The 24,642-nt window shown below is 46.6% G+C and overlaps 1 pseudogene; it reads left to right on the forward strand.

Moving 5' to 3' along the window:
- The first annotated feature begins 253 nt into the window (after nt 1–253).
- On the forward strand, nt 254–371 carry LOC126427357 (5S ribosomal RNA; annotated as a pseudogene).
- The last annotated feature ends 24,271 nt before the right edge of the window (nt 372–24,642 follow it).

A 24,642-nucleotide genomic window follows, 5' to 3' on the forward strand; every position in this document is an offset into this window, starting at 1 on the left:
TTATCCTATCCTCCTTGTCAGTGTTTTCCACATATCCCTTCCTCACCGATTTTGTGCAGAACCCCCTAAATCCTTACCTTATCAGTCCATATAATTTTCAGCGTTCTTCTGTAGCAACTCGTCTTAAATGCTTCTGTTCTCTTCTGTTTCGGTTTTCCCGCAACCCACGTTTCACTGCCACACAATGATGTGCTTCAAACGTAAATTCTCAGAAATGTATTCCTCAAATTAAGGCCTATGTTTGGTACTAGTGGGCAACGGCCTTGCCGCAGTGGATACACCGGTTCCCGTCAGAACACCGAAGTTAAGCGCTGTCGGGCATGGCCGGCACTTGGATGGGTGACCATCCGGGCTGCCATGCGCTGTTGCCATTTTTCGGGGTGCGCTCAGCCTCGTGATGACAACTAAGGAGCTACTCCACCGAATAGTAGCGGCTCCGGTCAAAGAAAACCATCATAACGACCGGGAGTGCGGTGTGCTGACCACACGCTCCTCCTATCCGCATCCTCATCTGAGGCTGACACGGCGGTCGGATGGTCCCGATGGGCCACTTGTGGCCTGAAGACGGAGTTCTTTGGTACTAGTGGAATTTTCTTGGCCAGGAATGCTCTTTTTGCCATTGCTAGTCTGCTTTGGATGTCCTCCTTGCTCCATCCATCACTGGTTATTTTGCTGCTTAGGTAGTAGAATTCCTTAACTTCATCTGCTTCGTGACCATTGATCGTGATCTGAAGTTTCTCCCTGCTGTCATTTCAGCTACTTCTCATTAGTTTCGTTTCTCTTCGATTTACTCCCAATACAATTTATATACTCATTAGACTGCTCATTCCCTTCAGCAGATCATCTAATTCTTCTTCACTTTCTCTCAGGATGGCAATGTCACCAGCGAATCATATCGTTGATGTCTTTTCACCTTGAATTCTAATACCACTGTAGAACCTTTCTTTTATTTCAGTCGTTGCTTCTTCGGTATACAGATTGAACAGTAGGGATTAAAGAATACATCCCTGTACAGCTTACCCCTATTTTTCTGAGGATTTCGAACATCTTGCACAATTTTACGTTGTCAACCGCTTTTTCAAGGTCGACAAATCCCATAAACGTGTCGATTTCTGTTTAGTCTTGTTTCCGTAATCAATTGCAAAGTCAGAATTGCCTCTCTGGTACACTTTTTCTTTTTTTATTTTTCATCAGTCTACTGATGGTTTGATGCGGCCCGCAACGAATTCCTTTCTGTGCTAGCCTCTTCATCTCAGAGTAGCACTTGCAACCTACGTCCTCAATTATTTGCTTGACGTATTCCAATCTCTGTCTTCCTCTACAGTTTTTGGCCTCTACAGCTCCCTCTGGTACCATGGAAGTCATTCCCTCATGTCTTAGCAGATGTCTTATCATCCTGTCCCTTCTCCTTATCAGTGTTTTCCACATATTCCTCTCCTCTCCGATTCTGCGTAGAACCTCCTCATTCCTTGCCTTATCAGTCCACCTAATTTTCAACATTCGTCTATAGCACCACATCTCAAATGCTTCGATTCTCTTCTGTTCCGGTTTTCCCACAGTCCATGTTTCACTACCATACAATGCTGTACTCCAGACGCACATCCTCAGAAATTTCTTCCTCAAATTAAGGCCGGTATTTGATATTAGTAGACTTCTCTTTGCCAGAAATGCCTTTTTTGCCATAGCGAGTCTGCTTTTGATGTCCTCTTTGCTCCGCCCGTCATTGGTTATTTTACTGCCTAGGTAGCAGAATTCCTTAACTTCATTGACTTCGTGACCATCAATCCTGATGTTAAGTTTCTCGCTGTTCTCATTTCTACTACTTCTCATTACCTTCGTCTTCCTCCGATTTACTCTCAAACAATACTGTGTACTCATTAGACTGTTCATTCCGTTCAGCAGATCATTTAATTCTTCTTCACTTTCACTCAGGATAGCAATGTCATCAGCGAATCGTATCATTGATATCCTTTCACCTTGTATTTCAACTGCACTCCTGAACCTTTCTTTTGTTTCCATCATTGCTTCCTCGATGTACAGATTAAAGAGTAGGGGCGAAAGGCTACAGCCTTGTCTTACACCCTTCTTAATACGAGCACTTCGTTCTTGATCGTCCACTCTTATTATTCCCTCTTGGTTGTTGTACATATTGTATATGACCCGTCTCTCCCTATAGCTTACCCCTACTTTTTTCAGAATCTCGAACAGCTTGCACCATTTTATATTGTCGAACGCTTTTTCCAGGTCGACAAATCCTATGAAAGTTTCTTGATTTTTCTTTAGCCTTGCTTCCATTATCATCCGTAACGTCAGAATTGCCTCTCTCGTCCCTTTACTTTTCCTAAAGCCAAACTGATCGTCACCTAGCGCATTCTCAACTGTCTTTTCCATTCTTCTGTATATTATTCTTGTAAGCAGCTTCGGTGTCTGAGCTGCTAATATGATTGTGCGATAATTCTCGCACTTGTCAGCTCTTGCCGTCTTCGGAATTGTGTGGATGATGCTTTTCCGAAAGTCAGATGGTATATCGCCAGACTCATATATTCTACACACCAACGTGAATAGTCGTTTTGTTGCCACTTCCCCCAGTGATTTTAGAAATTCTGATGGAATGTTATCTATTCCTTCTGCTTTATTTGACCGTAAGTCCTATAAAGCTCTCTTAAATTCCGATTCTAATACTGGATCCCCTATCTCTTCTAAGTCGACTCCTGTTCCTTCTTCTATCACATCAGACAAATCTTCACCCTCATAGAGGCTCTCAATGTATTCTTTCCACCTATCTGCTCTCTCCTCTGCATTTAACAGTGGAATTCCCGTTGCACTCTTAATGTTACCACCGTTGCTTTTAGTGTCACCAAAGATTGTTTTGACTTTCCTATATGCTGAGTCTGTCCTTCCGACAATCATATCTTTTTCGATGTCTTCACATTTTTCCTGCAGCCATTTTGTCTTAGCTTCCCTGCACTTCCTATTTATTTCGTTCCTCAACGACGTGTATTTCTGTATTCCTGATTTTCCCGGAACATGTTTGTACTCCCTCCTTTCATCAATCAATTGAAGTATTTTTTCTGTTACCCATGGTTTCTTCACAGCTACCTTCTTTGTGCCTATGTTTTCCTTCCCAGCTTCTGTGATGGCCCTTTTTAGAGATGTCCATTCCTCTTCAACTGCACTGCCTACTGCGCTATTCCTTATTGCTGTATCTATAGCGTTAGAGAACTTCAAACGTATCTCGTCATTCCTTAGTACTTCTGTATCCCACTTCTTTGCGTATTGATTCTTCCTGACTAATGTCTTGAAGTTCAGCCTACTCTTCATCACTACTATATTGTGATCTGAGTCTATATCTGCTCCTGGGTACGCCTTACTATCCAGTATCTGATTTCGGAATCTCTGTCTGACCATGATGTAATCTAATTGAAATCTTCCCGTATCTCCCGGCCTTTTCCAAGTATACCTCCTCCTCTTGTGATTCTTGAACAGGGTATTCGCTATTACTAGCTGAAACTTGTTACAGAACTCAATTAGTCTCTCTCCTCTTTCATTCCTTGTCCCAAGCCCATATTCTCCTGTAACCTTTTCATCGACTCCTTCCCCTACAACTGCATCCCAGTCGCCCATGACTATTAGATTTTCGTCCCCATTTACATACTGCATTACCCTTTCAATATCCTCATACACTTTCTCTATCTGTTCATCTTCAGCTTGCGACGTCGCCATGTATACCCAGAACTATCGTTGTCGGTGTTGGTCTGCTGTCGATTCTAATTAGAACAACCCAGTCACTGAACTGTTCACCGTAACACACCCTCTGCCCTACCTTCCTATTCATAACGAATCCTACACCTGTTATACCATTTTCTGCTGCTGTTGATATTACCCGATACTCTTCTGACCAGAAATCCTTCTCTTCCTTTTACTTCACTTACCCCTACTATATCTAGATTGAGCCTTTGTATTTCCCTTTTCAGATTTTCTGGTTTCCCTACCACGTTCAAGCTTCTGACATTCCTCGCCCCGACTCGTAGAACGTTATCCTTCCGTTGATTATTCAATCTTTTTCTCATGGTAACCTCCCCCTTGGCAGTCTCCTCCCGGAGATCCGAATGGGGGACTATTCCGGAATCTTTTGCCAATGGAGAGATCATCATGACACTTCTTCAAATACAGGCAACATGTCCTGTGGATACACGTTACGTGTCTTTAATGCAGTGGTTTCCATTGCCTTCTGCATCCTCATGTCGTTGATCATTGCTGATTCCGCCTTTAGGGGCAATTTCCCACCCCTAGGACAAGAGAGTGCCCTGAGCCTCTATCCGCTCCTCCGCCCTCTTTGACAAGGCTGTTGGCTGAATGAGGCTGACTTCTTATGCCGGAAGTCTTCGGCCGCCAATGCTGATTATTTATCAAAATTTAGGCAGTGGCGGGGATCGAACCCGGGACCGAAGACGTTTTGATTATCAATGAAAGACGCTACCCCTAGACCACGGGTACCCCACCCAACGCTGTTACCTTTACATTTCCTAAAGCCAAACAGATCGTCGTGTAATACATCCTTTACTTTCTTTTCCATTCTTCTGTGTGTTGTTTTTGTCAGCAACTTGGATGCGTGAGCTGTTAAGCTGATTATGCGACAAGTCTCGCACTAGTCAGCTCTTTCAGTCTTCGGAATTGTGTGGATAACATTTTTCGGAAAGCCAGATATTATGTCTTAAGACTCATACATTCTAGACACTGACGTGAATAGTCGCTTTGTTGCCTCTTCCACCAATGAGTTTAGCAATACTGATGGAATGTTATCTATCTATTCTGCCTTATTTGATCTTAAGTCCTCCAAAGCTCTTTCAGATTCTAATATTGGATTATCCATCTCGTCTAAATTGACTCCTGTTTCTTCGTCTATCACATCAGACAAACCTTTCTCCTCACACATGCCTTCAGTGTACTCTTTTCACTTACCTGCTCTCTTCTCTGCATTCAACAATAGAATTCCCTTTGTGCTCTTAATGTTTACATCGTTGCTTTTAATTTCGCCGAAAGCTGCTTGACTTTCCTGTATGCGGAGTCAGTCCTTCCAAAAATCATTTCGTTTTCGTTTCTTTCTTTACATTTTTCATGCAGGCATTTCGTCTTAGCTTCCCTGAACTTCCTGTTTATTTCATTCATCAGTGACTTGAATTTCTGTATTCCTAAATGTCCCTGAACATTTTTGTGCTTCCTTCTTTCATCGATGAACTGAAGTATTTCCTCTCTTACCCATTTTTTCTTTGTAGTTACCTTTTTTGTACCTACGTTTCTCTTTGCAACTTCTGTGATTGCCTTTTTTAGCGATGTCAATTCCTCTTCAACTGTACTGCCTACTAAGCTATTTCTTATAGCTGTACCTATAGCCTCAGAGAACTTCAAGCATATCTCGTCATTTATCAGTACCTCTGTACACCACTTTTTTGCGTATTGATTCTTCCTGGCTAATCTCTCAAACTTAAGCCTACTCTTCACTGCTAGTACATTGTGATCTGAGTCTATAGCTGCTCCTGGGTACGCCTTACACTCCAGTATCTGATTTCGGAATCTCTGTTTGACCGTGATGTAATCCAACACAAATCTTTCCTTGTCACAGGGCCTTCTCCAAGCATGCCTCCTCCTGTTGTGATTATTGATCAGATTATTCGCTATTACTATCTGAAATTTATTACAGAACTCAATTGGTCTTTCTACTGTCTCTTTTAATTGTCCTAAGCCCATATACTCCTGTGACCAGTTCTTCTGGTGCTCCCCCTACAAGTGCATTCCAGTCCCCCATGGCTATTAGATTTCTATCTCCCTTTACATACCGTATTACCCTTTCAGTATCGTCATATACTTTCTCCATCAGCATCTACCAGCAGGAAAATGCAACATGTCACACGTGTCGAAATCTCCGAAAGTTCTTCACCAATTGCTTTGAAATTTTGACACAACATTGCATTCAAAACCACGAGTATATATTTCAAATGCCAATTTTATATATAATGTATAGAAATGGGATAGGTTATTATCAAAAATCTTGATAAATTGTTGACTGATTTACTTCACACCTTTACACAATACTCTACTGAACATTCGGTTAGACATAAGCTATATATTTTTTAATATATGAATAAAACATATAATAGTAGAACGTTGTACTAATGGCTTATTAGCTTATGATTTGAATAGTAATACACAATCTGAATTTACAAAAACAATAAACAAACCTCAATATTAGCGAGTGGTGGAAGAGGAGGCGGACAGAGAGGTGGGAGAAAATGTATATAGAAAGCGAAAAGGAGGAACTGGACAGAGAACTGGAGGAAGATAACGGGCAACAGAGAGAGTGAGAGAGGGAAGGAGCATACAGAGACAGAGGAGGAAGGAGAAGATTGTAAGGTGTCAAACAAATAACACATCTTACATTGAATTCCTGAATCAACTCTGGATAGGTCGATATGTCACATGACATAGTTATGTGAAAATATACGAATTTTATTGATAGGCAAAGTGAATAAACAAACCAACATTCCATGAAAATAAACCACTAACAGTCATACCAGTAATTGTACAAAGTAATTTCCCATACCCAAGCTACGAGACACTGTTCTGAGGAGAGGAGAATTTTACGACGGCAATGCCTATCCCATATAGGCCAAAATCGTTCACAACGGGTCATCTAGCGGACACCGTGAGACACCGGAGCCACTGTGTAGGCCGCTGGCAAAAGCAGCCCTTGTCCCTGCTTTTAATAACGACCATTTAGAAAACTTTTCTACTGGAACATGGTGGGAGATGCCACAAAACATCCAGAGAAACCCAACTCAAAACATTGGTGACTCACTGTAACCACCTGTGTTAAAACTCATACGAAAGCAAAAGTTGTTTATTTCAGTATCACGAAGCAGAAGTTAAACTCTGCCCTATGAAAGAAACAACGCCTATGGTAGGTGACAAAAAGCTCTAGTGGGTGGAGTTATAATAAGTACAAACGCTCTGATTGGACAGAAAGAAAACGTGTGGCCACCAGTTTTGATATAGGCAAACTGCAGACAGAGAAATTCGCCCCTTCTTCATCTTCCATGAAACCAAGACTCCTAGTTAGTCTCTAGTTAAGTTAATTGGCTTGGTACACGCTATTTGGCTGGAACAGCGGGTACGTCGATGCCCCCATATACGACTTTTCTTTAACAGTCGGCAGAGATTTAGAACAGATTCTCAGGGTTACAGCTCGCACCGACAGCCGCGACTGCCGCTGCCGATGCAAGGTAAACACGCTCGCTTGCACTACTCCAGCAAGTGATATTCAATGGACACTCAGAGCTGCAGTAATCTCCGTCGTACATACAACCATGACCTGTAGTTAAACATATGCACCATTGTCGGGCTTAACTGAAGCAGAAACGCGAGGCATTCGATCCAATGAAAAGGATGTAAGCCACTGTAGAGTTATGGAATTGTTCTAATTGCGTACTTCTTTCTGATTGCCCTTTACCAATTCCCATTTAGTTTTGGGTATTTTCATTTTGCGTTTTAGCGTAATTGATATCTCTGGCCCCAATTGTATTTAATTTGTTTGTATTTTATCGACCCCCAGACATTGTCGTCAACCATCTTACCATTGAAGAATCTTATTATAGTTGGAATTTTGTTTCACAGTTGTGAACATTCAGTATCAATATTTTACCATCTTTTACGTAATTTTGGCAACATTGTTATGTCATGAACTCTTACTTAGAGTAAAAATAAAGCTTAATAGCGAAAATTTGAGATTTTCGTTTTTTGCCAACATATTGTTACGCCTGAACCCATACACTAATTTCTGTTAGTGATAACGTTTCTTTTACTGGGAGTGTAGGAAACAGACATTGAGATCATTGTCTGATTACATCACTGTCTGTACTTATGCACTTTTTTTAGCTCTGCATGCTTGTGATGGTATCTTCCTACCTTTCAGGTCATAGATTCGACACCAAATTCCTAAAACGTACACAGAGCGTCCTTGCGCAACTATGGTGAGAAGACTGATCAGAACCAGTCTCACACATGTTACAAGATGGACAGAGAGAGGGGAGTAGAGGTAATGAACAGAGAGGGAGGAAGAAGGAGCTGATGGCAAAGAGAGGGGGAAGAGTAGATGGACAGAGACAGGGGAGAGAAGGAGACTAGGTCTTACAACCAGTTGCCATATGTATTCGAAACATGTGCTTCCTCTTTTCTTTGTTTTACGTTTTAAGAGACTGAGTTACAGCAACACATTGCTGGGAACGGCTATACAATAATAAAATCGGTACATAAGCATCGCGAAGTGCTGCCCCAAATTTTAGTATTGACTCTTGCAGGAAAGAATTTGACCACCACTTTTCTAGAACCTCTTCCTGCGCCTCACAGCAGTCTGTCACACAGAAGGTGGTCACAGTAATGTGACTGAATAGTGTAGTTCAGCGTAGGACTAAAGCATTCTGGAACAAAGCACATCTCGTTCCATAAAGAAACGCACCAAGTATTCAGAAGTAATTTGCATGAGGTATATAATATAAATACACTCCTGGAAATAAGAACACCGTGAATTCATTGTCCCAGGAAGGGGAAACTTTATTGACACATTCCTGGGGTCAGATACATCACATGATCACACTGACAGAACCACAGGCACATAGACACAGGCAACAGAGCATGCACAATGTTGGCACTAGTACAGTGTATATCCACCTTTCGTAGCAATGCAGGCTGCTATTCTCCCATGGAGACGATCGTAGAGATGCTGGATGTAGTCCTGTGGAACGGCTTGCCATGCCATTTCCACCTGGCGCCTCAGTTGGACCAGCGTTCGTGCTGGACGTGCAGACCGCGTGAGACGACGCTTCATCCAGTCCCAAACATGCTCAATGGGGGACAGATCCGGAAATCTTGCTGGCCAGGGTAGTTGACTTACACCTTCTAGAGCACGTTGGGTGGCACGGGATACATGCGGACGTGCATTGTCCTGTTGGAACAGCAAGTTCCCTTGCCGGTCTAGGAATGGTAGAACGATGGGTTCGATGACGGTTTGGATGTACCGTGCACTATTCAGTGTCCCCTCGACGATCACCAGTGGTGTACGGCCAGTGTAGGAGATCGCTCCCCACACCATGATGCCGGGTGTTGGCCCTGTGTGCCTCGGTCGTATGCAGTCCTGATTGTGGCGCTCACCTGCACGGCGCCAAACACGCATACGACCATCATTGGCACCAAGGCAGAAGCGACTCTCATCGCTGAAGACGACACGTCTCCATTCGTCCCTCCATTCACGCCTGTCGCGACACCACTGGAGGCGGGCTGCACGATGTTGGGGCGTGAGCGGAAGACGGCCTAACGGTGTGCGGGACCGTAGCCCAGCTTCATGGAGACGGTTGCGAATGGTCCTCGCCGATACCCCAGGAGCAACAGTGTCCCTAATTTGCTGGGAAGTGGCGGTGCGGTCCCCTACGGCACTGCGTAGGATCCTACGGTCTTGGCGTGCATCCGTGCGTCGCTGCGGCCCGGTCCCAGGTCGACGGGCACGTGCACCTTCCGCCGACCACTGGCGACAACATCGTTGTACTGTGGAGACCTCACGCCCCACGTGTTGAGCAGTTCGGCGGTACGTCCACCCGGCCTCCCGCATGCCCACTATACGCCCTCGCTCAGAGTCCGTCAACTGCACATACGGTTCACGTCCACGCTGTCGCGGCATGCTACCAGTGTTAAAGACTGCGATGGAGCTCCGTATGCCACGGCAAACTGGCTGACACTGACGGCGGCGGTGCACAAATGCTGCGCAGCTAGCGCCATTCGACGGCCAACACCGCGGTTCCTGGTGTGTCCGCTGTGCCGTGCGTGTGATCATTGCTTGTACAGCCCTCTCGCAGTGTCCGGAGCAAGTATGGTGGGTCTGACACACCGGTGTCAATGTGTTCTTTTTTCCATTTCCAGGAGTGTATAAATTGAGCCTCCACACATTGTGTCACATTCTACACTCAAACTCGCTTCGATGTTCTCGATTTCCCACAGTTAACTAACTAAAAATACCTCGAAACTGACTCAAATAAGCGTATACTCTGCCAGGAAAAGAATTTAGTACACATGGGAACACGACCTCGATTTTGGTCCGATGATGACACATGCTACCTCGTGGACTGTGCATGTACTAATAATGGTTTCAACGTCGTCTTCAACAGATAGCGAAGTGGCATAGCTACCTGAGTGCTATCTCAGTCTATCTTTTAATAGGGAATGCTTGCAGCTAGAAGGCTCAGTGTGGTACAGACGTGTGAAGCAAACAGGCAGCTATGTGGCGGAGATGCACTTGTGCCTCCTCCAGCCAAGTGAACGAGTTTGAAAGGGGTCATATTGTGGTCTTCCGTGTGGCAGCATGGTCCTTTCGGTGAAATGTCATACAAGTTGGACGTGTCCAGCAGCTGTACATAGATGCTGGTATCAGTGATCACGAGAACTTTCTCACACCGGTAGACGAGATTCTGGACTTCCAACAGCACAGACGCCCACTAGGATTCGTCATATTGACCGTCGTATTGTAAGGGCAGCAGCTGCAGACCGTACAGCTACCAGCGCAAATAAGAAAGCTTGTGAGCCCAGACGTGTCAACATGAACTGTTGCGAACTGGTTATTAGCATCTTCCACTTACGCCATAGCGTTGACGTAGAAAGCTCAACTGGTGCCTTCAGAGGTTCACCTGGAAGATGACGTGGTCTTCAGCGATGAAAGCAGATTCTGCCTTCAGGGAAGTGACGGTCGTTCGCACGTACGACGTAGACCTGGTGAGCGCAGTATCGTTGGTGCTTTCGTTCAAGACATACGGGCCCTACCGCAGGCCTTATGGTCTGAGATGCGATAGGTTGTAACTCCAACTTTCCTGTTTGTGCAAAAGACGCTAACCAGCACACAGTACTTGCAGAATGTTGTTAGACTCGTTCTTTCGGCGTTGGTGCAATGGGAAGGTGCTCTGTTGTTCCAGCAGGATAATGCTCACCCACACGCTGCCCGTTAAACTCTATTTGCCCTGCAAGACGTGTAGCAAGTTCCCTGGCCAGTACGATCTTCTGACTTGTCTCCTATCGAGCACGTGTGGGATATGATAGGATGAGAAGTTGCTCGTGTGACTCGTCACCCAACAACTCTTGAAGAACTACGTGAACATGTCGAGCAGGCGTGGCATGAAGTATCTCAGGACAGTATTCGACTGGATGCCACAGTCAACGACTGCATAGCCTCCCGTGGAGGCTACACCACATACTGATACAGGGGTTTCAGCATGGTTCAGTACCTGGTACCTCAGAACCGCTTGGGCTAATGATTTGTAAATGTTATCGTTTCATGTATCCATATGAAACGTCGCAACAATAATTCTTGAGTGAACTGGAAACCTTTAGAAAGGTGTACTGCATTTTCCCGCAGTGTATTTCTACGCATTGTGATGGAGCATCCGTATTTCGTAAAATCTGTACTCTGGTACCTAATTTGATGTTAATTTACAACTTGTGGTGCCCGGAGCAAATGCACGAGGATTGATTACGTATTCTGTAAACACGTGTCCGAGAAGAAGGCCAACTGAGGCGTATGAAGACGCGGCTCGTCTCATTTATTTTCAGTGGCCATTAGGACGCGTGCGAAACCTCATTTTGTGCAGCCGGATCTTACGTAAGCTGCTGGGCGCCGTGTTATACGGCTGCTAAATGATGACGCCTGCCACGGAAAGCGAAACTGAATGCAGCATACGACAGCCAGATGCATATCTGGAACGGGTGGGAGGTTCCAGATACAGCAAGCCGGACGATAAATCGCTGCAGTCGTGTCTGTAGCGCAGTCGCGAGGATCCTGCAGGTCTGAAAAACACCGAGCTGTTTATCAGCCAGCCATTTTGACTTAAGCGGGAGGGACTTGATGGTAACGGCTCCCTTGCACGTGGCTACGTTATCTGAAAGAAAGAAGAATCGTTAAATGTCTTACATACCTCGGCGCCTTTCCGGATAGGATAATATCCAATTAACTTGAAAGTTCTAACTCCTTTATTACGAAATCCAACTTGTAGTGGTAATAGATTACAAGACGAGCGAGTGCAATGCTCGTATAACACACAAAACCAAGCTGAACTGATGCAAGAAGAGCGAATGCAATGCTCGTCATTTTCACAAAGTAATAAGTAAATTATCATTATATTTGGGCACCGCGACAAGGACAACTCCGACACAGTGAAGCGAATCAACTTGGGATAGAACTGGTTATATTAATTTTTAATGGGTCACCTAACCATGACAAGCTGTAAGACAAATTAAAGATATTGAAATCTATATCAGGACTGAGATTAACAGTCATTTATTTCTTCTTATGACTGACATAATTCGCAAATAAAATTAACAAAAAGCAAATTCTGTACAACTCAAATCAAACTGCAAAATGATGCTAATACAGAGGCGAGATACCAAAAAGTATGGAGTAAGCACAACAAGAACTGTTTACCTGGGCAGATCGTGGAATCAAAGTTAACCTTAAAACAAGAAGCCATAAGTCGTAACAAAATTAAGCAACATAAGTTGCGTGGCAAAGCAAGCAAGTAATGAGCTGCACAGAATATCGGTCGCACTACCGCAGCTGCGATGCTTAGTCTGCCTAACAGATAGTGTGCGCCGATTAGTAACAGACGGCTGCCGCAGATGACCCACTGTCTGCAACGGCCCCGAGTAGAATTTTCAGAATATAAGTTCACAGGCCTCAGTTCTCTACTTACAAAAAACTCTACGTGCAGAGCACGCTTCAATGTTGTTGGGAATGTGGGCCGAGAACTATTAGCTAACCTCGTTAAAAAGCAATGGAAAGCACGAGTAACTTCCCTCGTTTTGCGTACAAGAGACACATTTTTAAATACGAAATTGGTACTGGACCGGAGCAGTGTCTTCATGAAAGGTCGGAGTTACACACCAAAGATGCTGTCCAGAGCTGCGCAGTACTATCGGCTGAACCAAATTTTTAGCTAACAAAGCTGACTCTCCCACACTGGTCAACGGTGTCAAAGAATCTGGCTCGCTGAAGTACACACACGCACACATACACACATACACACACACACACGCACGCACACACACACTCAGAGGCAAAAATGCCACGCTGAATTATTCTCTGAGGGTGTGGCGCGACTGCAGGGTTCTCTGACCACAGGGGTCTCGGGCGCCTGCCCATCAATCAGTAGCCACTGAATGGCTCATTTCCCGATTCCCTGTAAATGCATGTATCTCCAGAGGAGGGCGTCTTGACCAGATGAGAGTCACAGACTGCCTCCTGCCAACAAAAGAGTCCAGAGAGACGTTTCTAGGGTTACAGAGCCCCTGTGTGGCGAGCACACTGCTCCAATTCCCTCACTACAATAATCACGAATTAGCGACTGAAAACGAGTTGTTACCGCATTATTATATGTGGCAGTAACGTCACATCATAATAGTAACGTCATAAACTTTCCTAGCATATCTCCTATCATACAAGGTCCATTGATTTCTTGATTCGGAATTGGAAATTTATTTAACTTTGTGACCAGTTGTCCTTCCTGTCATTGCTTTCGTCAGTTAACCTAAGGGGGGGGGGGGGGGAGGATTTGTGTGCATCATCTGTCTATGAATCATGAAAACGTAGCTTAACTTTTCGTCCATCGCATTTTCTGAGGTGGAGTTTGGGGACCTATACATAGAATACGTTGTCCTGATGTTATAAGATCCGATGATGACAGTACACATCCATCGAAACAGGTCATAGTAATAAAAATAATTGCTGGCGATCTTGGCAAACCTGCTTCTTCAAGAGTAATATAACTATCAGATCGCTACCAACAACTGAAGCGAAGTCAAGCGTATTCAATAATTCCTTGGCTCACATCTAACAGCGTTGATTACTACGGTCTTAAATCTTGGTACCGTCATCAAGGCTGACATCGCCAGGCAGTGCTTCATTCTGAAACATATTCACGTCAATGTTCTCTCTCTATGTTCCCCACCATGGAGATTTGTCATGCCTTTTTTCTGACACGAAACGATATCAAACATAATCACAACATATGATAAACGTCATCACCTATCTGGAGAATATTTCATCAAGTTCATTAAATGAAGTACGATGCAGGCATTTCGATATGACACCAATGCGACGAATTATGTGTCAACTATGCTACTTCATTTAAGAATTTTCTTCTCATTTAGCCTCACCATGCCGAGAAAATACTTCTGATGTAATCGCCAGGAATCTAACTCTTAACCTCTGCTTAAGTAGCCAGCAGTGTTATCACCTACACCACATAGGCAATCACCAACTTTATTAAACAGTATTGATTACAGCAATTACTAGCGACCCGCTCCGACTTCGCACTGCTAGCGCTAAGTATCAGCGGACAGAAACTTACCTGGCGTCGCGGCGACAGATTATACACTCCTGGAAATGGAAAAAAGAACACATTGACACCGGTGTGTCAGACCCACCATACTTGCTCCGGACACTGCGAGAGGGCTGTACAAGCAATGATCACACGCACGGCACAGCGGACACACCAGGAACCGCGGTGTTGGCCGTCGAATGGCGCTAGCTGCGCAGCATTTGTGCACCGCCGCCGTCAGTGTCAGCCAGTTTGCCGTGGCATACGGAGCTCCATCGCAGTCTTTAACACTGGTAGCATGCCGCGACAGCGTGGACGTGAACCGTATGTGCAGTTGACGGACTTTGAGCGAGGGCGTATGGTGGGCATGCGGGAGGCCGGGTGGACGTACCGCCGAATTGCTCAACACGTGGGGCGTGAGGTCTCCACAGTACATCGATGTTGTCGCCAGTGGTCGGCGGAAGGTGCACGTGCCCGTCGACCAGGGACCGGACCGCAGCGACGCACGGATGCACGCCAAGACCGTAGGATCCTACGCAGTGCCGTAGGGGACCGCACCGCCACTTCCCAGCAAATTAGGAACACTGTTGCTCCTGGGGTATCGGCGAGGACCATTCGCAACCGTCTCCATGAAGCTGGGCTACGGTCCCGCACACCGTTAGGCCGTCTTCCGCTCACGCCCCAACATCGTGCAGCCCGCCTCCAGTGGTGTCGCGACAGGCGTGAATGGAGGGACGAATGGAGACGTGTCGTCTTCAGCGATGAGAGTCGCTTCTGCCTTGGTGCCAATGATGGTCGTATGCGTGTTTGGCGCCGTGCAGGTGAGCGCCACAATCAGGACTGCATACGACCGAGGCACACAGGGCCAACACCCGGCATCATGGTGTGGGGAGCGATCTCCTACACTGGCCGTACACCACTGGTGATCGTCGAGGGGACACTGAATAGTGCACGGTACATCCAAACCGTCATCGAACCCATCGTTCTACCATTCCTAGACCGGCAAGGGAACTTGCTGTTCCAACAGGACAATGCACGTTCGCATGTATCCCGTGCCACCCAACGTGCTCTAGAAGGTGTAAGTCAACTACCCTGGCCAGCAAGGTCTCCGGATCTGTCCCCCATTGAGCATGTTTGGGACTGGATGAAGCGTCGTCTCACGCGGTCTGCACGTCCAGCACGAACGCTGGTCCAACTGAGGCGCCAGGTGGAAATGGCATGGCAAGCCGTTCCACAGGACTACATCCAGCATCTCTACGATCGTCTCCATGGGAGAATAGCAGCCTGCATTGCTGCGAAAGGTGGATATACACTGTACTAGTGCCGACATTGTGCATGCTCTGTTGCCTGTGTCTATGTGCCTGTGGTTCTGTCAGTGTGATCATGTGATGTATCTGACCCCAGGAATGTGTCAATAAAGTTTCCCCTTCCTGGGACAATGAATTCACGGTGTTCTTATTTCAATTTCCAGGAGTGTATGTAAGCCAGTGTATCTACTAGTGAAAACTGCATCAAAATCCTTACAGCAGTCTTTAAGATTAGGCTTCACATATAGACAGAAAAACGCGGCGAACGACATTAATCGGTACGAACGCAGCAACATGCTCTACCTAATATGTTCCGAAACGCGGCGCATGAAAGTGGGATTCTTCCGTGGCTTATGTTTCTGGTTCTGTTGGTGACAGAAAAGAAAGGTCAAGTGTTCGGGACAGCCCTTGGGCTAGGGTTCCCTCTGTATACCCAACAGATTCTTTGTGTCACTACCCTACAATCCAGGTCCATGTATGAAAATAGCACACTTCCCCCTGCTTAGGCAAGTGGAGGAAATCGTTTGGTTCTTTTTGAATTTGACGTGGTCACGGTGTACCTCATGGGGCTTATGGAGACACAATTAGTTCATTTCCGTTATCTTAGAAAGCCGCAGATTCCAAGACGGTGTCAAACAACCTTCAAAATTTTCCTTATACCTTCATCCGTTTCCGAGATACAGAGGTTCGAAGTTACCTTACCTGCAGACGTAAAATACGCCCTTATAATCCGGAGTGAGGCGAAACGTGGTTTATTAATTGACGTAGCACGGATAAATATGCTGTAAAGTATTTCCATTATAATAAAACGGTCTTGTGAACCCCATATTGCAGTGCTGAAGAATATGCAAAATTTTTGTGCATGTAAACCAGTCTTATTTGCAAAATCAGTGTCACATAACTAAATTACAAAAATTTTACTGAGCCATAAAGTTCTCTTCATATGAGTGATATGCCTTTCAGAGGCAAGAAAAAGAAGGGAACTAGGGGCGAACTATTCTCACAGGAGCACAAAAAAAGAAGCAAATATGTTACTGTTTAAAACACTCTGACTGAAAAGTGTGGTACCAGTTGCCTCATTTTGCCTTTCTCAGCACCTTTAAAAATTCTCCCAAAAATTTTGGCACGAGCATGTATTCACGCTTTTTCGTGCTGAGAGAGAAGGAGACAGTGGCACTGGAAAGAGACAGAAAAGTAATAAATAATGCAAGATAGTAGGCAGTGGTTATGTTACAGAAAAAGTGAAGAAGACACTGGCAGTGTGAGAGAAAGAGAGGAATATAGCAGCAGTGGAAAATAATTAACAAAAAAATGGTTCAAATGGCTCTGAGCATTATGGGACTTAACTGCTGAGGTCATCAGCCCCTAGAACTTAGAACTACTGGAAATGGAAAAATGGAAATGAGCGTTTGGCGTCATTGGCCGGGAGGCCCCTCGCGGGGCAGGTCCGGCCGCCATATCGCAGGTCTTATTACATTCGGCGCCACATTGGGACATTGGGCGACCTGCACGCCGGATGGGGATGAAATGATGATGAACACAACACAACACCCAGTCCCTGAGCGGAGAAAATCTCCGATCCAGCCGGGAATCGAACCCGGGCCCAGAGGACGGCAATCCGTCACGCTGACCACTCAGCTCCTTTTTTTTTTTTTTTCTTTTTTTTTTTTTTTTTTTTAGTCTCCTTCGTCTTGTTGGAGAAGAAGCAATCTTTTGGAACAAAAAACAGTTTCTCAAAGCCAAAATCAAATTTCTTTTTCCTTTAAGAACAAATTGTGAGGAATAAATAAGGAAAAGTTTTTTTTTTTTTTTTTTTTTTTTTTTTTTTTTTGAAAGAAAACAAAGACTCCGATTATACTGGTTTCTCCTTCCAGTAAACAAAAATGTGTGTCCTTCGTCTTGTTGGCGAAGAAGCAATCCTTTGGAACAAAAAAAATTTTTTTTTTTTTTTTCTCAAAGCCAAAATCAAATTTCTTTTTCCTTGAATAACAAACTATGAGGAAGAAATAAGGAAAAGCTTTTTAAGTCGTCATGCGACTTGTAGTTAAAGTCTAGTTCTTACAGGAGCTCCTGAAGTGTATCCGCCTACAGCATGCCAGCTCGTCCAAACGTGTCTTCTCATGGCGTAGGCGTGAGTTCTGGGTAGCAGATCTATTCAGTTCGGTTCGTTTTATACAGTTTTCAGCTTCTCAGGGCTTGGACGTTCCAGCTACTAGGTGGGTCATCGAAAGTGCTCCGTAAGAAATTAGAAAAATATTGTTTGTAGCGTGGGTTGCGTATCAGGACGCAGTGACGTTCGTTGAGATAAGTCCAATATCCTATCGTAGACTTGTCGCCTGAAGTAAAAAGATAGCGGATCGTGTGGCCACAGATCCAATTCACAGAGTTAGTTTTGGCGGAGGGGTAGAAAGTCTTATCGGGGTGCAAAAGCAAGTGGACGTCGATCTGAGCCGGTGTCTGGCGAGTAAGAAACGCCAAAATTCGCCGCGCAAGTGTCCAGACGTCTAGCGCTGTGCCACAGTGGAACCGGTGGACATCCGTGTCATCCACGCCACAGTGGGTGCAGACGGATGAATCGGCGAGATGGATGCGGTGCAGACGATCTCGGTTAACTTGTTTGCCATTCACGGTGATGTACCACGCTGATTGAACGTCTGATTCGAGAAAACGCGCATGGATCGCCTTCCATATGTGTCGCCACACGTACTGTGGATACTTACGTTCGATGGGGTTGGACGGGCGGCACTGTTGTAACAATTCGGAGACTGTTTTCGTGAGGTACAAACGTGGAAGTGGTAAGGACCGGTAGATATAACTGAACTCCAGGAAAAATCGTTGGATGTAATAAAAGGGGGTTGGAATGGTCGATATCAATACTGGGGCGGACAAGGAGGCCGGTGCAAAGTTGTGAAGCAGGAGGCTAGTAAGGCTCTGCGGGCAACGATGCCAAAGTTTGAGTTGGGAGCTGACGTATAGTGCCTTGACACGAGTCGGCACGTGGATGAGTCCCACCCCGCCACGATCTCGTGGCAGTGCAAGGGATTCATACTGCACCTTGAATAACATCCCCGAGCTGACGAAGGAGCCGAAAGCCATCAACAGTCGTCGCGCCAGGAGATTTGGAACTGGTAGTACTTGAGCCACGTGTGGTATACGGGAAGCATGATACATGTTCACGTATTGCGCGCGTTGGATAACGTCGAGAGCTCGTAGCCGGTGATCTGCGAGATTGGCTCTGATTGTCTGTAGCAAGCGTCTACCATTGATAGCCGCTGAGCGGCGCAGGTCTGCTGTGAAATCAAGTCCAAGACACCGTATGGTGGCGGCGACACTAAGGGGGGCAGCGCATCTCTCCGGCAAGCCCTCACCAATGAGCAGGACCTTGGATTTTGACACGTTGAGGCAGCTCCCCGACGCTTCGCCGTAAGTCGCCACCCATGTCAGTGCTGCTCGTACTTCATCTTCACTGCGCAAATATAGTACTATGTCGTCTGCGTAGGCTGTACAACAAAAACGGTGGCCTTGCACAGCCATGCCTTCCAAACGTTGGCGCATGCCCTGGAGCAGGGGCTCCAAGGCGAAAGCATACAAAATCGTGGAAAGAGGGCAACCTTGCCGTACAGATCGTGCGATGACCAGGGACGGTGTAAGACGACCATTGTACATGATTTTAGAGGTTGCACGACTCAACAGGCGCATAACCACTGTTACAAAACCGCCAGGAAAACCCATATGCTGAAGAACTGTCCGTAAATAGAAGTGGTCAACACGGTCGAAAGCCTGGCTAAAGTCCAGTGAAGCCAAGGCGCCAGGGAGACGCTGATGATGCGCTAATGCTATCATGTCTCTGTAACGGCAAAGGGCCGTACGGATGTTGTTGTCGCCTCCTAGGGAAGTCTGGTCGCAGGATGTGACGTAACGTGCGACCTTCTTGAGTCGCGATGCCAGTAGCCGTGTGAATATTTTCATGTCGCTGTTGAGCAAAGTAATTGGTCGATAGTCCTGGACCCTTGATAACCCGCGCGGTTTATGTACGGGGATAATAATTCCTTCTAGAAAGGCGCTCGGGACCACTGTCCTCGGTGACATCAGCTCTTGTGCGATTGCCGTCCACGTGGAAGCCAACAAATACTGAAAACTTTTATAAAATTCGATGGGTATACCGTCAGGTCCTGGAGACCTGTTATCGGAACCCGCCTTGATAGCATCTACCACTTCATCTGTGGTTACGTCGTCTTGGAGGTCATGCACAGCATCCTCCGGAAGAGTGTTCGTAGTGAGCTGAGCGACTTCTGTGATCAGTGCTGCAGAATGCGGTACGGCTGCGTATAGCCCGGCAAAATGAGCATGGAGAGCACGACCGATGCTTTGTTGGGTGTCGTGCCGGCGCCCTTCCACATCAGTGAGTACTTGGATCAGAGCTCGTCGTCGTCGTTGTCTTTCCTGAAGGAGGTGGTACATCGACGGACGTTCTTGAGGGATTCGATTAGAAGCTCGAGAACGGACTACAGTGCCTTCCAAGTTACGCCGCATGATCAAGGAGATCTGCGCCTTCGTGCGATGGACCATCGACTGCCGGGCTGGCGAGAAAGGCATCGTCGCACAGTCACGTAGAATGGTGTAGTAGAAGTGCAGGGTATTAGTTTGCCACGCCTTTAATTCCTTTCCAAAACTCATCAGAGTCTTCCTCAGGGTCGGCTTTGCACAGGAGAGCCACCATGATAAGGTGGAGTCATAGGCTTCTCGACGATGGTGGCAGCGTGCCCACGCTTCTTCGACCATACGGCGACAGTCTGAGGAGGTCAGGTGAGCGACATTGAGTTTCCACAGACCACGACTATGCCACACTTGCTGTCGGGCGAGAGTGACGTCACAGAGGTATGCATAATGGTCTGAAAAGGCCAAGGGCCAGACTTCCGCATGACGTGTGCCATCAGCAAGGGAGCGGGTAACGTAGATGCGATCTATGCGGCTTGACGAGTGAGAGGTGTAGAATGGATAGCCCGGTTGAATTCCGTGGAGCTTCTTCCATGTGTCAACAAGTCGGAGACGGTCGATGACCACTGAGAGAGATGCACAAGGGGAATGTCGCGGGAGTTGGTCCGCGGGCTCTTCTGTCGAGTTAAAATCCCCACCGAGTACCAAATCGTCCTGCGGACCGGTGAAGAGGGGTGTGACGCTTTCGGCAAAAAAAGTTTGTCGGTCATGACGGCGGCCAGTGCCGGACGGAGCGTAGATATTAATAATACGCACGCCGAACAGTGTGAGGGCCATACCTCGCGCAGTGGGGAGGTAGATGACGTCCTCTGCAGGGAGTCCGTCGCGTAGCAGGATGGCGACGCCGCTACCGGTATCGGATGCGGGGGAAACATGGGCGTTGTATCCGGTGGGAACTAGGAAGTCAGCCACAAACACCTCTTGTAAGAGTGCTATATCCACATCCGCAGAGTAAATAGTGTCTCTGAACATAGCCAGTTTATGGGGGGCACGAATGGTGGCGAGATTCATCGTGGCGATACGATATTGCTGCGTGCGGTCATCCTCAGTATGTGCAGAACGTGCGGTAGAAGTAGCCGGCAGGTGGAGACCCGCCGGTGGTCCCGCAGTGGTGATAATTACTGGCGGGGCGCCAGCCCCAGTGTCGCCGAGGTGGACTCCTGTGCAGACACGCTGGCAGGCTGTTCCGCTTCTTCTTCAACGTCATCGGCCCAGGAAGCTGACGACGTGGAAATGTGACGGTCACGTACTTCCGGAACGGGTGTTGTGGATTCCGCAACATGAGTGGCAGGGGGACCGCCGTCATCATTCTTTGACAACGGCGAGGACACGTCCCTGGCTGGGAGAGTAGGCGTCACCGGAGGGGCTCCTGTTGCTGCCACATCGCGTGACTGGACGCAATGTGGGAGATCACCGTCAGACATCAGGTCGACATCTCGTGGGGCCGTCTGAGAAAGGGCGTCATCGGAAGGCGTTCGTCGTCGTTTCCTGTGTTTGCGAGGCGACCGCTGTTTTCTGATGTGGCCTTCTGAATCAGAATGTGGTCGCCCGTCGTCTGACGCCGAACCCGTCTGGACAAAGGCAGACGTCGGCACGACACCGAGGTCGACGTCCATAGTTCCAACAGGAACATCGGTTTCGGTCTGCAAACCGGACGGTCCTGAAGCGAGCACTGGAGGTGACGCCGTGCTTGTGTCCTCGGCGCGTTGTGCTGCGGCGGGTGGCGTTGACGATGCTGCTGGCGCAATCGAGATTGGTACGACGGGGTCCTGTGCAACCTTGGCGTAGGTGATGGGTAAGGACGTGACCGTCGAAGCCTGAGTCTCTTCACGTAACGGCGTCTGTATTAAACGGCGGTGTAAGCATTCGGAACGTACATGTCCCTCCTGGCCACATCCTGCGCACGTTCGTGGCTGTCCATCATACATGACGATGGCCCTCACACCGCCAATCAGCAGGTACGATGGGACATGTTTCGTCAGCTCAATTTTTATTTGCCTGACGCCATTTAATACGGGATAGGTCGTAAATGTTTGCCACTTCTCCGCGACGTGACCCAAGACGGTGCCATATGGTTGGAAAGCGGCAATGACCACATCCTGAGGCACCTCGAACGGGAGTTCAAACACCCGCAATGTCCGGAGACCGAATCCAGCATGGGCGACTGTCACAACACCCATATGTCCATCAGAGTGTTTAAATTTTAGTCCGGTGGCATGACGGTGAATTATGTCATTGCAAATTTCCTCCGTCGACATCTTGATGTAGACAACACTTCCAGTGATGGAAAAATGTATGCCGATTACGTCCTGGGGGTTCAAACGTAGATCCTCACGTATGAACTGTTCGACTTCGAAAGCTCTGGGTCGTGGATGTTCGGCTTGAAACGTTACTTTGATCGTTGCACGGCGGTACGAGTGCGCCATGGTGTACGTTAGTACTGGACTCGATAGATACAAACACCGCGACGCGGAAGTAAACACCGCCAAGAGCGGAGCGTCACACGGCGCGCGGAGCAGCTCCGCACGCTAGCACGGCTGCGAGCCGACTGGTTACTGGGGCGGACTTAGAACTACTTAAACCTAACTAACCCAAGGACATCACACACATCCATGCCCGAGGCAGGATTCGAACCAACGACCGTAGCGGTCGCGCGGTTCCAGACTGTAGCGCCTAGAACCGCTCGACCGCATCGGCCGGCAAAATAATGAACAGTATCGGAACAGTGCTAGGGAAAGAGTGAAGGAGACAATGTCAGTGGGAGGCGAATGAAGAGTCGGAAAGAGTAGAAGTTGTTAAGGCAGTGGAATGAGAGAGTCAATGACAATGACAACGAGGAAGAAAGAGATAGTGACAGTAAGAAGAGACAGGGGCAGAGGGGAGAAATAAATGAGGTAGTTGCAGCAAGAGAGAGCAAGAGGAGACAGTGGCAGTCAGGAGAGACGGTAGTAGTAAGACGGAAGGAAGGAGATTGTTGCTGTGAGGCAGTGACAGACACCGAGAGATAATGGTAATGAGTTATGATGAGTGAGTGAGTGAGTGAGAATGGGCAAATGGGAGCGAATGGGTGTGAGCGAATTAACAGCGATGGACTAGCGTGTGTGAGAATGTTACAGTTGGGCGAGCTCGTAGGAGTGAGCTGTGAGATAATGTTAAAAAGAGCGCAATTATGTTCGCATGCCAAAATTTTTGGAAATAATTTTAAAGATACTGAGGAAGGTAAAATGAGGCAGCTCCTACAGTACTTTTCAGTCAGAGCCTTTTTAAACGAGCTCCGATAAAAGCAGCTTTGGCTTGTTTATTAATATGTACAGATAGTTTAGTTTTGTGGAACGCCAACATGTCTTGCGCTTATGTTCGTTGCTACGTGTTTTGACACTCAAAGATTTTTCAGTTTATTTGTGAATAGTATTGTACACTCGACATAGTAAGTCGATCAGCAGGATCCTAGTCCTCAATTCATAGCATATACATCTCTTGTCACACATTTAATTTTAATATATGAAATGTAGATAGCGAAGCTCTCACTAATTTCTCGGCACGTTTGAGCTCATACCCTCATAAACTACAATTAGAATCGCAAGGCACAGCACTACGACTACAAAACCTAAAGAGCGTATTATAAACTTTTTGGGGCAATACAATGTTGTTCATTATGAAGCAAAACTGCTAACATTAATGATGGATCATGTATTGTGGCGCACTAGAGCGAGACAGTTTTTCGACATCGAACAGTGTCCCAATTACGCGCAAAGTGCAGAACTGGACTGTTCCACCTTTCCACCTATTCAACTCTTGAACACTTTCTCTGAATCTATTCATTTTCTGGAACGTATGCGAGTTTTGTCCCATTCATCAAATTTTTTAATTATTTGCACTATACTAAGTCTCATCAGTGTTATAAATACTCGATTAAGTATTTTGTAAGAGTCTCATTTACCGCAAGAACACGTATCTTGTCCCCCCCCCCCTATTCGATTATCTTCCATCAGCACAGAGTCTCTGTTGAAATTATAGTTGATCCGTGCGCGCTGGCTTCGCGGCCATATCAGAGATGCTGATCTGAGGGTCCTTGACTGGAAGACTATTCCAGTCAAAGACTATTTAGGCACGCGGAGCGTGTGGATTTTTTTTTTCCTTTACTGTCATTTCAACACCTTACAAAAGGTAGGCGGCAACGGTCTATCTGCGCCGCTCTGCGGCGATAGAAAAACATACATTAAAAAGGAAGACATAAAAACAAAAAGACATAGAAGACGAAAAGAAGAGACCGACATATTAAAATAGAGGAAGGTGTTCACAGGTGCACTGGTGGTATGAAAAAGTTCAGCACTATACACAAACGGAAACACAGAGTTGCACACGTGAACGTAAGAGCACTGAATGGGAGACACTGATGGGAAGGGAAACACTAGCACAGTGGCGACGAACTT

This window comes from Schistocerca serialis, chromosome 1 (assembly GCF_023864345.2).
Source record: "Schistocerca serialis cubense isolate TAMUIC-IGC-003099 chromosome 1, iqSchSeri2.2, whole genome shotgun sequence".
Lineage (NCBI taxonomy): Eukaryota > Metazoa > Arthropoda > Insecta > Orthoptera > Acrididae > Schistocerca > Schistocerca serialis.